This window comes from Schistocerca gregaria, chromosome 10 (genome assembly GCF_023897955.1).
Source record: "Schistocerca gregaria isolate iqSchGreg1 chromosome 10, iqSchGreg1.2, whole genome shotgun sequence".
NCBI classification, from domain to species: Eukaryota; Metazoa; Arthropoda; class Insecta; order Orthoptera; family Acrididae; genus Schistocerca; species Schistocerca gregaria.
In genome coordinates, this window is record NC_064929.1 from 140787993 (window position 1) to 140803339 (window position 15347).

Here is a 15347-nt window from a genome sequence, read left to right on the forward strand (position 1 = left end):
CTGCGAAACCCTACATTTCAGCAGGATAATGCACAACCGCATGTTGCAGGTCCTGTACGGGCCCTTCTGGATACAGAAAATGTTCGACTGCTGCCCTGGCCTGCACATTCTCCAGATATCTCACCAATTGAAAACGTCTGGTCAATAGTGGCCGAGCAACTGGCTCGTCAAATTACGCCAGTCATTACTCTTGATGAACTGTTGTATCGTGTTGAAGCTGCATGGGCAGCTGTACTTGTACACGCCATCCAAGCTCTGTTTGACTCAATTCCCAGTCGTATCAAGGCCGTTATCACGGCCAGATGTGGTCTTCTGGGTACTGATTTCTCAGGATCTATGCACCCAAATTGCGTAAAAATGTGATCACATGTCAGTTCTAGTATAATGTATTTGTCCAATGAATACCCGTTTATCATCTGCATTTCTTCTTGGTGTAGCAGTTTTAATGGCCAGTAGTGTAGATCCCACTGATGATTCCTTAGAGCAAGAAAAAGACGAAACGCATCTTGGAAACATATATTAAGTTGCCGCAAGAAAAGTCGGTTTTATTTACAGAGCAAGTATTATAATTGTTTATATTTGCTTTAACTGTATGGAACCAGACATTCTAAGGAATGTCCAGCTGTATTCTTTTGTAAGTCTCTTCATTGCGTTTCGATGCTCGATTTTAATCTTCCCATCGGCGCCTTCACATCTATGTAATGCAGTTTGTTCTGATGGCGGCATTTTGATATTTTTAAATATGGCCTTTTCTGCGTCTGTCTTCTGTATATCATCGATTTATAAAATGACTTCTATATATATATATATATATATATATATATATATATATATATATATATATATATATATATATATGTGTGTGTGTGTGTGTGTGTGTGTGCGTTTGGAGAGAGAGACAGAGACTGATATTTTTACTTCAAGTCGTAACTGGTACATGAATTTTGGTTGCTACCTCCTTGAATGATCAACTTGTGCACCAGATGGTGATGTATTATCATTTGGAGGAAGTTATTGTTCTTTAAGGTTTAAAATACGGCTCTGTTAGTTACTTCGCTGTATTGCGGACAGCTTTGAGCCCAAGTTTTCGTAGCTTTTCATACCTAAGGGACTACTGTTTTAAGTAAATAAGATCAAACAGCAATCTGCTTTTCGTGAGAAAAGGAGGTTGCTTGGCACACAAACTTCCTTCAAACTACACGTCCTGCTACATTAAAATTGGTCAGTGGAGTTTAGCATCATACTATTGTACAATAACATGTGTAACTAAGAAATTATGAGAGGTTGTTACTTATTGAATGAAATCTATAGATAATGCATTTCTCTTCCTGTATTTTAGTGAACTTTGTACACTTACAATTCTGTCAATTGATAGACGGCAACGACAATGAAGTTCACCTCCTTTTCCAGAATCAATGTTTACTTCACTTCTACAAAATTTGTATACATAAATGTTTGGCTACTATTACACATACTTTATTCGTTTTATCACTAAAATATCAATTTTCATTAAATGTAACAATACGTTCTGAGCGACGGCCTAACAACACGCCCTCTATCCACAAGATACAGATTAACAGTCCTTTTTTTTAATAAATCTGTTGTCTTTTTTATTTTTTTTAGAGTCCATACTCAAAGATTCACAGCTACTATCGTAGCGGGGATTGCGCGCTAAAGAGTCTCTCGCTGTCCAGCTGCGCTTCACTTCACTTCAAGTAGTTTTTGAATCACGTTTACATTTACGGTATTTACATACATTACTGATCTTCTCAAATAAAATCAGGCATAAATTAGTTTAGAAAAAAGGGCAGTGAGGCTCACATAACATTACAGACTGATACGTTGTTGTTGGCGTGTCCCTTGACCCAGAAAAACATTTCCGTAACGACTTCTGCACGTCGGCCGCGGTGGTCTCGCGGTTCTAAGCGCGCAGTCCGGAACAGCGCGACTGCTACGGTCGCAGGTTCGAATCCTGCCTCGGGAATGGATGTGTGTGATGTCCTTAGGTTAGTTAGGTTTAAGTAGTTCTAAGTGACTGATGACCACTGCTGTTAAGTCCCATAGTGCTCAGAGCCATTTTGACTTCTGCACAACTGTCGACGCGAGATCGTCCAGACCGCGAAGTTAGTTTGTGTGAAATAGGGCCGTTACGATGCTGCGGGCTCGTGCAGATTCAGAACCAGTGTGTACGGTTTAGCCCTGCATAGCATTGTTGCGCCGTGTTTATTTGCCGCACAATATGATTACGGTGCGAGCGGTGCAGGTCGGGAAACGCCACAATAGATGTGCTAACGCGTCACGACTACATTGCTAGACGCGGCGTATTGTCGGCCAGCACGTACGTCGCTCGTGCAGTGGGAAACATTGTGGCACAGCTACAAGGTGTCTCAAAGCCGCGACACAAAGGCACGCCGGCGTCTGTGACGCGGTGTCGCCTTCCCCGTACGCTAGCGGGTCGGCGTGCGACCCCGTGGCCTTTACCGCTCATTCAGCTGCCAGCCCGCGGCCGTTACATTACGGCCTGTCTCGAGTCCAGTACCGCTGGTCACGAAGCGGATTTTCCGGAGCCGGAGGTTTCGCTCCGATACCTCGCGTGCCTCAACGATACAGGTAGCCCTAAAAATGGCTCTGAGCACTATGCGACCTAACTTCTGAGGTCATCAGCCGCCTAGAACTAATTAAACCTAACTAACCTAAGGACATCACACACATCCATGCCCGAGGCAGGATTCGAACCAGCGACCGTAGCGGTCGCTACGCTCCAGATTGTAGCGCCTAGAACCGCACGGCCATTCCGCCCGGCAGGTAGCCTTACCGTAGGTGCAACCAGAACGGAGAGGTATCTTTACAGAGAGGCCACACAAGCGTGTGGATCCTGAAGAGATGTACCTTTTCAGTAGCTGTAGGGCCAACAGTCTGAATGACTGATCTGGTCTTGTAGCAACACTCAACATGGCCTTGCTGTTCTGAAAGCAAGAGGGACTACAGCCGTATTTTTTTCCCTTCGGGTATGCAGCTTGACAGTATGGTTAAACGACGATGACATCCTCTTAGCTAAAATATCCCAGACGTACAATACTCTTCCAGTCGGATATCTGGGAGGGAACTACGCTGTATGATGTTTTCATCACGAGATACAAAGCTGGCGTTTTACGCGTCGGCCTGTGGGATGTTAGAACCCTTAATCGCGTAATTAGGTTGCATAATTTAAAAAGAGAAATTGATAGGTTGAAGTTACATGTAGTGGGGATTGGTGAATTTCGGTGGAACGATGAACAGGACTTCTGGACACGTGAATAGAGGGTTATAAATACAAAATCAAATGGTTCAAATGGCTCTGAGCACTAACGTGACATCTCAGGTCATCAGTCCCCTAGAACTTAGAACTACTTAAACCTAACTAACCTAAGGACATCACACACATCCATGCCCGAGGCAGGATTCGAAACAGCGACCGTAACGGTCGCTATGCTCCAGACTGTAGCGCCTAGAACCGCACGGCCATTCCGCCCGGCAGGTAGCCCTACCGTAGGTGCAACCAGAACGGAGAGGTATCTTTACAGAGAGGCCACACAAGCGTGTGGATCCTGAAGAGATGTACCTTTTCAGTAGCTGTAGGGCCAACAGTCTGAATGACTGATCTGGTCTTGTAGCAACACTCAACATAGCCTTGCTGTTCTGAAAGCAAGAGGGACTACAGCCGTATTTTTTTTCCCTTCGGGTATGCAGCTCGACAATATCGTTAAACGACGATGGCATCCTCTTAGCTAAAATATCCCAGACGTAAAATACTCTTCCAGTCGGATATCTGGGAGGGAACTACGCTGTATTATGTTTTCATGACGAGATACAAAGCTGGCGTTTTACGCGTCGGCCTGTGGGATGTTAGATCCATTAATCGCGTAGTTAGGTTGCATAATTTAAAAAGAGAAATTGATAGGTTGAAGCTACATGTAGTGGGGATTGGTGAATTTCGTTGGAACGATGAACAGGACTTCTGGGCACGTGAATAGAGGGTTATAAATACAAAATCAAATGGTTCAAATGGCTCTGAGCACTAACTTGACATCTCAGGTCATCAGTCCCCTAGAACTTAGAACTACTTAAACCTAACTAACCTAAGGACATCACATACAGCCATGCCCGAGGCAGGATTCGAACCCGCGACTGTAGCAGTCGCGCGGTTCCACACTGTAGTGCCTAGAATCCTTCGGTCACCCCGGCCGGCTACAAAATCAAGTAGGGGTAATGTAACAGTAGGTTTAGTAATGAATAAGAAAATACGAATGCGAGTAAGGTACTATGAACATCGTAGTGAACGTATTATCGTAGCCAAGATAAAAACGAAGCCAACACCCAACACAGTAGTACAAGTTTATGTGCCAACTAGCTCCTCAAGAGAGATTGAGAGAATGTATGATGAGATAAAATAAATTATTTAGATAGTAAAGAGACAGGAAAACTTAATTGTGGTGCTGGACTGGAGTTCGGCCGTAAGAGGAGGAAGAGAAATAAAAGTAGCAGGTGAATATGGACTGGGCGAAAAGAATGAAATATATACTGATATGTATATGGTGTCTGTTCTTTCGGACAGACACCATATCCATATAAGTATATAGTTCTGGCTACACCGGCCATGACTCTTATGGGGCTTGGTAAGATTGTCCTCCACGAGTAATGAGTGTGTTGGGGTGGGACACTACGAATGTTGTGTGTGGATATACAAGGTGAGAATGTGGGTCTCGCGGGAGGCGTGCGCGAGATAGTTCCTGCAGTCGCGCTATCCTTTCTGCCCTCGGTAGCTCAGATGGATATAGCGTCTGATGTAAGCAGGAGATCCCGGGTTCGAGCCCCGTCGGGGCACAGATTTTCACCTGTCCCCGTTGATGTATATATCAACGCCCGTTGGCATCTGAAGGTAGTAATACAATTCTAAGAATGAAAGAGGAATCCGCCTGGTGGAATTTTGCACAGAGCATAATTTAATCATCGCTGATACTTGGTTTAAGAATAATAAGAGAAGGTCGTATAGGTGCGAAAGACGTGCAGATTTCAGATTGATTATATAATGATAAAACAGAGAATCCGGAACCAGATTTTAAACTGTAAGACATTTTCAGGGGCAGATGCTGACCCTGATCACAATTAATTGGTTATGAGTGGTAGATTAAAACTGAATAAATTCCAGAAAGGTAAGAAACTAAGGATCTGGGACCTGTACAAGTTGAAAGAAGCAGGGGTTGGCGAGAGTTTCAGAGGGAGCGTTACGGAGCGATTGACAGGAACGTGGGAAACATTTGTACTCTTACAGAAAGCTTTCGACTGTGTTGACTGGAATACTCTCTTTGAAGTTCTGAAAGTAGTCGGGGCAGAATACAGGGAGCGAAAGGCTATTTACAGCTGGTACAGAAACAGGCGGCAGTTATAAGAGTGGAACTGCATGAAACAACAATATCATACAGTGGTTACGAAGAAAGTGAGATATGGCTGTGCCGTATCCCCGATATTATTCAATCTGCACATGGAGAAAGCAGTAAAGGAAACCAAAGAAAAATTCAGGGAGAAGAAATAAAAATTTTGAGGTTTGCTGATCACAGACTGCAAAGGATTTGAAAGAGCAGTTGAACGGAATGGGCAGTGTCTTTACAGGAGGATATAAGATGAACATTAACAAAAGCAAAACAGAGATAGTGGAATGTATTCGAATTAAATCAGGTGATGTTGAGGAAATTAGATTAGGAAACGAGATATTTGAAGTAGTACGTTATGTTTGTTAATTGGGCAGAAAAGTAAATGATGATGGCCGAAGTAGAGAGGATATAAAATATAGACTGGCGATGGCAAGAAAAGCGTTTCTGGAGAAGAGAAATTTGTTAACATCGACTATGGATTTAAGTCTTCGGAAGTTTTTTTCTGAAAGTGTTTCTACGGAGCATAGCCGTACATGAAAGTGAAACGTGGACGATCAAGAGTTTAGACCTGAAGAGAATAGAGGCTTTTGTAAAGTGATGCTACAAGGAGATTACGAAGATCAGATGAGTTGCTCACGTAACTACTGGTACCGTACTGAACAGAATTAGGGAGACAAGAGATTTGTGGCACAACTTGACCAAAAGAAGGGATCGGTTGATAGGACAAATTCTGAGCCATCAAGGGATGAAATATTTAGTACTGGATGGAAGTGTGCGAGGTAAAGATAGTACAGGGAGACAAAGAGGTGAAACAGTAAGCAGATTCAGATGGAAGTTGGTTGCTAATTTGGTTAATTAAAAATTTAATAGTAAGCTTCAAACCATATGTCTTTAAGACTACGTTTTAGTAGCTATTCAGAGATGAAGAGCCTAGCACTGAATCGAGTAGCATGCAGAGCTGCAACAAACTATTGTTCGGACTGAAGGCCGCAATTACTACTTAGACGAGGTCCGACAGACAGGTAGCGCCTAGAGTTTATGTTCCGTTTCCACAAGTTTTTGAGACAATTTTTTTCGGAAGTTTTCGCTTTCGTATGCGACTCAGAGGTATTACAAATGCAGAAAAGAATAAAATTATTGAAAATCTGCTGTCTTCCGAATGCATAAGAACGAAACCACTAATTTGACGATAAAAGCCACTCTCAGATGAAACATCCGGAAAAACGACAAAATTACAGGGATATTATTTGCTACGTTTCATTTGACTTATACTATGGAACAGAATACTTGCTTATCAGAAATATATATTTTCTTACGTGAGAGATATTGAATGATAACGCAATTTTTGAAAGAGGGAAATTATTTCACTGGAGTATAGCTGTGAGGATGCATCGTTACTTGTTCCACCCTGGATGTACGTTATATTTATTTTCAACAACTATCCTTCATTCTTCTTTTTTTAATTGTATCGAGTTCTTTTGTTATCCGACTTTCTTAGTTACTCGTGTACGACGAACCATAGCCGGTTTTTGTCGTATGCAGAACTAGCAGCGTATCTCATGTATGAAGGCAGTGTATATGATCTGATAGCATTGGTCTCAAAAGGGCGTCCAAATTTCTTCAGCTAACACCACAGTTGGTAATTTCCATCTGTAGAACTGTACATTGCACGCAATCTCTGTCTTGCTTGTAACATCAGATATCTAACTCCGTTTCCTTATGTTTGCAGGTACGTTGTAATTCCGAGGAAGCGCTTCGAATTCGTTTCCACGGCCAACTTACCAGTCTGGATGATTGAATGCACGTCGCTTTTGCTCTGCAACACGGAGACAGGTTGGCTTACCAGCTCTTCCAATATTTCATTGAGTGTAAAGTTCTGTGCAGGAGAGCAAGAAGCTGAGCATCGGTCTTTTTTATTGCACTGCACATCTAGATTTCAGCTGACACTGCAATAAATGGCACAAATAATACAAGAACGAGACGTAGATAGAGCAGTCTGTGCAAACTCTATGTCACAGTTGCACACAATTACTGTTCAATAAACACATAGTGATATAAGCAGTCCTGTACACGTAACGTAATTATAACGACACACATTCCATTATAACTCAGGCATGTGCAGGCATTGGTTTAACTGTAAAGTAAAACTACAAGGGTGCCGTATGTAGTTTTACTTATGATCGAAACAGGCTTTGTGGAAGTTATTTTATTTTATTGAGATTGACGTGGGCGCTGGGCTAAGACGTTTCTCATTTTTAAAGGCTTATGACTTCTGAAGAAGGCTATATTATTATAGTTGAAACCATGGTCAAGACTTAGAACAAACATTACTAGTGTAACTGTGGGCTGTTTTTCATTCGAGTCAAATGTGACACTTTAGAATCCTCTGACACGTGCATATATCATCGTTAAAAAAACAAAAGCCTTTGCGATGTACAGTGTTTCGCTCTCGTATCATGTAACTGTATTTCTACAGTGAAAATGCTTATTTTTGATGATAATAATAATAATAATAATAAAACCGTGTGGCGCTCATGCCTGATGCAGGTCTTTCAATTGGACGCCACTTCGGCAACCTGCGTCTCAGTCAGCCAATGGCACCCCTTTTTTTCCGTACGGTCACCCATCCAAGTCTTAAACGAGCCCAACGTTGCTTAACTTCGGTGATCGTGCGGGAACAGGTGTTTCTAACGTGGCAAGGCCGTTGGCTTTTCGACGATGACGTGTATACACATCTGAGGATTTTAAAGTCTGACATCTGCTGAAGCAAAATCTTTTGCAGTACCACTTCAAATCGGTCCAGAGGACGAAATTGCAGTTGTGAAATAAATAATTTCTACAGTTAATGTTGAATGCGATATCCTTAAAAAAATATCATTTTTATTGATTTCGTACACATTTGGGGCATGTTAAAAGTGCGGATGAACGTAAACATATTTTTTTTTGGGGGGGGGGGGGGAGGGAGGAAGAAGGAGTGGGTAGGGAGGGTACACGGAGTGGCGAATTATGGGCACTTCCCGCCCTCCCCCTTGCAGTACTTAATGGATCCACGCCTGAGAATCGACTAAGTATTTTTCTAACTTCCAAACTCCGGTTCGGCCGCTGTCTCGCCGGACTGTGTCCACGAGCCTTTCCAGTCTCCGGCCTTATTATCTGCCTCCTGCCGGTCCCTCGGCAGGTAATGAGCGCTGCGACAACTTTCTCCCTGAAAACTTTCCCGCTACGTTGCCCCCAAGAGGCCAGCCAGGTTGCACGCCGTTCGCACGCTGCACGTCCACAGCGTGTGTATGTAGCCAGATGAGTCGCCGGATACCCCGAGCGCCTAGCGGAGAAGCGCGTGCGAACCGCGTGGTCCGCTCTGGGCGCCGGCTAAATGGTGCGGGAATTAAGCGCGCCTCTAATTGGGCGCCACTTTCACTGCGCGCTCTGGCCGGCCGCTCCTACGGGAAATGCACCTGCCAGGTACTCCGGGCAGGGAAGGAAGGCGAGTGGCGTCGTGAGCCGCACTAATTGGTCAGATGTCGCCGCCTCGTAGAAGAGGAGAATCCTCGCCACACAAGCGGCTGATGACGCCAGTAGCGCCGCAGTGGGGCCCGCGAGAAACACACTTCTCGCCTTGTCCGACGCACTTCAGCCGTCGGCACACGGACCGCGCATCCGAACGTTGAGCGTGCTGAGTTTCTGACGTCATAGCGTGGAGCAGCACGTTCGGGAGTCTTCCCGAACGTGCAGAGCAATATCTGGCATGTCAGGTATTGTGAGCGTGCGTCTGAGCGTTGACCAATGAGATGTCACAACGCCACCTACGTCACACGCACGCCGTCTCCCTTCAGTACAGAGTTGTGAGGCGCCATATTGACATTCATTTCAAGCCTACATGTATAAATTCCGTTTCTGAGCACGAGAAAATTGAGAATTACTGAAAAACCCGTCTTAGTTGTGTGATTCGTACCAATAACATAATGATAAACAACATATTCGTGCCAAAAGAATCATTGTGACTCGCGTGTTATCAGAATAGGCTATTTGAAGGCAGCGACTCACTGAAGATCCACCCAAAACGCATTGTTCTTGGTACAATTTGTTATAATTAAATTTCAATTAGTAACATAATTATCTACGATTAACGGTTTTAGCAAGGTGTAATATTATATGATTAAGCATAGAAACGTCCCCTTAGAAAAATTATACATGACTGTGCTTAGACTGACACACAATATTTTCAGCGCAACGCAATCTGACTTTCAATAACCCCTACAAAAGAATGGCCGTGACTAACATTAACCTATACGTTTCACAAATCACTTACCTCACCAAAAATCTTCGTTACTCGAACTACTGCAATACAGCGAGCGCCAATACTGCCAGCTAAATAAAAGATTCAAACTACGGAAGGCACTAACTACTGATAGGCACAGTTAGCAAATGAAAGATTTTGATAGAGAACAAACAATGTATTTACCTCACTAGTCATCATGTATATAGCAGTTCATGACATCCAGTCATACAAATTTCAAAACTCCGCCATTTCTCTCCCCACATCCACCACTTCTGGCGGCTCACCTCCAACTGCGCAACGCTACGCGCTGTTAACATCCAGCTGCCCAACAGTACAATGGCGAGTGTTACAACAATGCCAACCAGCCACAGAGTGCACACAGCACAGCCAGTGATTTTCATACAGAGCGCTACGTGGCGTTACCAATAAAAAAACTTAAACAGCCTACTTACAGCATAAAGAAAATATTGTTGGTTTAGCGTAATGAGTAGCGTCCCTGTTCTACTCGTGAAGTTTTGTTGTGGCGGTGGTTCGCATCTTAACACTTCCAGATGTTTTTTCCCTTACATTCACGTTTTTATTAGGTTCTGATACTTTACTATTAGTTTAACATAAGTATATGCTATAATATTTTATGTTATGTAAATAAAACTTCACCTTTTTTTTTTTTGAGGAATGACTTCGTTCGATTGGCTTAATCTACAGGACAGCTTGCGCTACTTGTATAAAGATATTGTGCTCCTTTTTCTTTTACGCTTCGTAATTCACATGTTGCAAAGATTCTGCTACTGGGTAGGAACAGTGATCAAGTAAGGCTAATCTTGGGGTTTTACTAAAATGTGAGAATGATGAAATAATGTTTATCTTATGCGGAGAAGTGTTCCAAATTTGTATCGCACTGTTCGTAATGGAACTTTTATAAGACTGAGTCCTTATTGATTGGACATGGAGGAAATGTGCGTTTTAATAGAGCAAACGTGGGAATTTTACGCGCACCCGTTTCAGTAAACAGCGTGATTTACGAGCTTAATCATCCCGCAACTGCCACTGGAGTCCGTTGCGATCACGTATGCCACGTTGGGTCCCACGTGCCGTGTGCACAAGTCGCATAGTTCCTGAGCGTTCAGTGCGACTGCTACGATCGCAGGTTCGAATCCTGCCTCGGGCATGGATGTGTGTGATGTCGTTAGGTTAGTTAGGTTTAAGTAGTTCTAAGTTCTAGGGGACTAATGACCACAGCAGTTGAGTCCCATAGTGCTCAGAGCCATTTCCTGAGCGTTCAGCAGCACGTTGGATTCGGCACGCTCAACGTTGACGTTCGACAGCACGGTCCGTGTGCCGACGGCTTTAGCTAACACTCGGCACCTTGCAGCATTCACGGGAAATCAAAATGTAATTAAAAAGGAACCCACAAAAAGTCCTAACTATACCGTGTCCTATCGTGAGCTTCTATTCATTTAAACGCATGGCTAAGAATTATTATTAAACTTCATTTGCCGGCCGCGGTGGTCTCGCGGTTCTAGGCGCTCAGTCCGGAACCGCGGGACTGCTACGGTCGCAGGTTCGAATTCAGCCTCGGGCATGGATGTGTGTGATGTCCTTAGGTTAGTTACATTTAAGTAGTTGTAAGTTCTAGGGGACTGATGACCTCAGATGTTAAGTCCCATAGTGCTCAGAGCCATTTGAACCATTTTTTGAAACTCCATTTCAGCAGGCCTAGGAAGGCGAAACGCTACCGACCGACCGCCGTGTCGTCCTCAGTCGATAGGCGTTTCCGGATGCGGATGGTTAGGGGCGTGTGGTCAGCACACCGCTCTCCCGGCTGCCATCAGTTATCGTGATCGGAGCCGCTACTTTCCAGTCAAGTAGCTCCTCAATTGTCCTCAGATGGGCTGAGTGCATACCGCTTGGCCGGCCTTTGTGGCCGAGCGGTTCTAGGCGCTTCAGTCTGGAATTGCGTGACCGCTACGTTCGCAGGCACGAATCCTGCCTCGGGCATGGGTGTTGTGTGATGTCCTTAGGTTGGTTACGTTTAAGTAGTTCTAAGTTCGAGGGGACTGATGACCTTAGATGTTGAGTCCCATAGCGCTCAAAGCCATTTTGAAACATACCGCTTGGCAACAGTGCTCAGCAGACCCAAGTGGTCATACATCCAAATGCTAGCCAGGGCCTGCAGCGCTTAACTTCCGTCATTTGACAGGAACCGGTGTTACCACTGCGGCAAGGCCGTTGGCAGTCAATAATTATTAAAGCAGTCTGAAATAGTTACTCGTAGAGCTGTAAAACTTCTGTAAGCGTGGATTACATAAGTTATCCCTGTAGTTTCGGTCAGTTAAGATCGTACTCGTATTACCTGTACGTTGGGTGTGTTGCATACCTATCGGGCATATCTCATAACGATCACATGCCTTACTCGATACCCCAAAAAGACCGGAAGCGATGAACTGTTTAGAAAGTGAGTGAGGATTTATAACGGTCTGAGTAACTGCGGCATACGGCACACGGGGTTAACAATAATTCGGCACAACGGAGAGACTTTTTGAATAACCCGTATAACGATCCTTCCGTTTCGTACACATTTCGGTGGCTTATACCAGAAACTTTCCTTCTCTCTCTCTCTCTCTCTCTCTCTATCAGCCTGACGACTGCTGCTCATGATCCAGAACATGATAACATGATTTGCCTGTATCACTGCCATCTGATGAGCCTGCAGTGGCTGGAAAACTAGTTAATGGTGCAGGAAATAAAGGAAAGTTAACTCTGCCCGAACAGGCCTTGGAAGGCCCAACGGTACCGACCGGCCGCCATGTCCCCCTCAGACTACGCTCGTCACTCGTTGCTGATATGGAGCGCCACGCGGTCAGCACACCGCTCTCCCTGCCGTTTGTCGGTTTACGAGACCGGAGCCGCTGCTTCTCAATCAAGTAGCTCCTCAGTTTGCCTCACAAGGGCTGAGTGCACCCCACTTGCCAACAGCGCTCGGCTGACCGGATGGTCACCCATCCAAGTGCTAGCCCAGCCCAGCAGCGCTTAACTTCGGTGATCTGACGGGAACCGGAGTTACCACTGCGGAGAGGCCGTTGGCAAATCGTATCAGAATTAAAAAAGCGATTGCTTGCATATGGTCTATGTTACTAAGCGCCTATGTTCACGCAGTCTAAGTTCAAGATGCCTGTTACTAACAGCTTCCAGAGGCGACAAAAATTTGGCTCTCAGCACTTCATACAGCGTGATTCAGCTAGCTGAAACAATGGGTTTTATTTAACCAGCAACACCTTCAGAAACCATATGTGGGATTTTCGTGGTATCTCGCTTGCTATACGCAAACGGTACTCCTACAGAAAAACTGAATGAATCTACTGGGATACGTTTTCGCTCGAGTCCATGGTTTTGGAGCTATTCAAGAAATACGCATTTCAGAGTAAATTCAAAACCTTTGTCCTCTAGCGAGAACGTATCTCACTACAAAATTCAATTCCCACAAAAAAGTCCTGTTAATTTTTTTCTGTACGGCTAAAAGATTACGCTTAATGAGTGAGAGAATGTGCAAATGTTGGGCGCGTCATTTGAACTCATTGTATGCTGCATAAAACTCATAGGTAGGGGCAGATACACCCCATACAATTACTGACCATATTTAAAAGTTAGTATGCTGTTAAGGATTTAAAAGAGTAAGTCTAAGTTAGAAACTATGTGTAGGGGCAGCGTAATTTACGACCAACAAATTAATCAGACTATAGTCATCCTGTATTTTAGAATGAGAACTCTTAACGACTTGCAAAAAACTTTATACATAATTTCAAACCTTTGCGAAAGTTTTTGTCGCTGACATCCACACAAAACGAGAAAAGGAAACAGGTTAATCACCGTGCATGCAGTCAAACTTCATCGTCAATAATGACGTATTAATTTAATACTTTACTAATAACTGTATTCGCAACATATTTTACAGACAGAATCTACATACAGCGTTGAATGTACCTGGAAAAATTATAACATTGTACGGCACACAGTGCAGAACTATCACGTCATAAAGATGCTTGGAAAGATTGTTTAAAAGAGTCGGGGGTTTGAGGGGTGTGGGATGGGGGGCGGGAAGGGCGTTCACTGGTACCTAAATAAACTGGCAGTTTAAATCACAGTTGCAGTTCGTCATCCACAATCGGCCGCTTGCTGCCTCTACGACGTACGTTGCGGAAGTAGTGTGGGGCCACTGCTCTGCTAGACAGCTAGCACGAATTCTCCCCGCTTTGCAGTTGACTCACGGATCGCACCGGCGTACTGAAGATTCCCCTAGAGAGAGAGAAAGAGACGCCCGATGATTCGAGAAAGCCTCAGGAATGCCGCACAGGCGCGTTAAGGGAGCCTCACCTACCCGGAATACGTACGCTATTGCGGCTCTCCGTAACGGGACTCTGGAGGATCCAGTCTCGATTCCCAGAGTGTTCACAAAAGGAGGGAAGCAACTCCTCCGTTCCAGTACTCTTTTCTCCAGAGGACGACGCTCGTACGTGTGTTTATTAGATTCCAGTGGGGCTTAGTCTAGTACACGTGCCCCGAGAAAGCGCAACGGGACCTATTAGTTAATTGAATTAATTCTCTCGTTTGGGGACAGAAATCACACTTTTATTTTAACTGAATGGCTTAAGGTAACTTACTGAAAATAGTATGCTTTGGTAGCTACAACCTTTTCCTACGTTTCGGGTAGCAAATGGACGCCACATTCAGGTCCTTTTGAGGTGACCCGCCCATGGACACAGCTTCCGAGATCGCTAAAAGGAGTGACTTGTCAAGAAAGGCCATACTCGAATGCAATGATAATCGGAAGCGGCGATATATGGTGAATAAGGCGGGTGGGGTAAGATACCCCATCGAAGGCTCTTCAGTCTTTCCTCCGGTCGGTTTGCGACAAGTAGTTTGGCCCTGTCACGAAGTAGAGTGACTTTGACAAGTCTCTGAGCGTATAGCAGGCGTTTGCCTTTAATTGCGCGATTCAGTCTATGTAATTGTAAGTTCTCCATCTGCTTCCACTAGCTAACGACGACTTCTCGCAGCAGATTTCTTGAGATGAAAGGAGAAGAATAACCCTTCCCGCAAATGGTGTTGGCACCGGATCTAATCTGCCCAGCGGATTAACGTCGAGAGCCGATGCGCTGGCCAACCCGGATTCGGCCCCAAAATGGCCCAAATGGCCCCGAGCACTATGGGACCAAACATATGAGGCCATCAGTCCCCCAGAACCTAGAACTTCAAGCGAAAATGGCGAGTAAGGGACCTGATGAAACGTTGCCGGAGAGCGACGAATTGACTCGGCTGTCAACGTGCGAAGATTCTCTCATCGAGCAATACTAAGTTTCCTTCAGCCTACTCGTGTAGCTACTGTTCAGCCAACTTACCGGGAAGCCGCGTTACACAAGCGTAGCTACTTGAACGCTTGTTGCTTTCACCAGCTGTCAATGCGTACAAAAGCAGCGTGAGATAACGGGATTGCAGGGGCACTGACTTCATAACTGAAGAGGCTGTTTGCGTCCTAAAAGCGCTGTCTGCCAATCCCAATGTCACGCGCATTTTAACAGCGTTAGGCAATTCACAAAGCGCAGCCATTCTTCTGTAACAAACGCTACGCGCATCGCGTTTAGTCCTGAGTTTCCCAGAGG

At 44.7% G+C, this 15347-nt stretch overlaps 1 protein-coding gene and 1 pseudogene across 4 annotated transcripts in view; one reads left to right on the plus strand and one right to left on the minus strand.

Moving 5' to 3' along the window:
* LOC126293200 (uncharacterized) overlaps positions 1–15347 on the plus strand; it is a 638519-nt gene that overhangs the window by 190218 nt on the left and 432954 nt on the right. The window lies entirely within an intron of this gene.
* LOC126293834 (5S ribosomal RNA) lies at positions 12658–12775 on the minus strand (annotated as a pseudogene).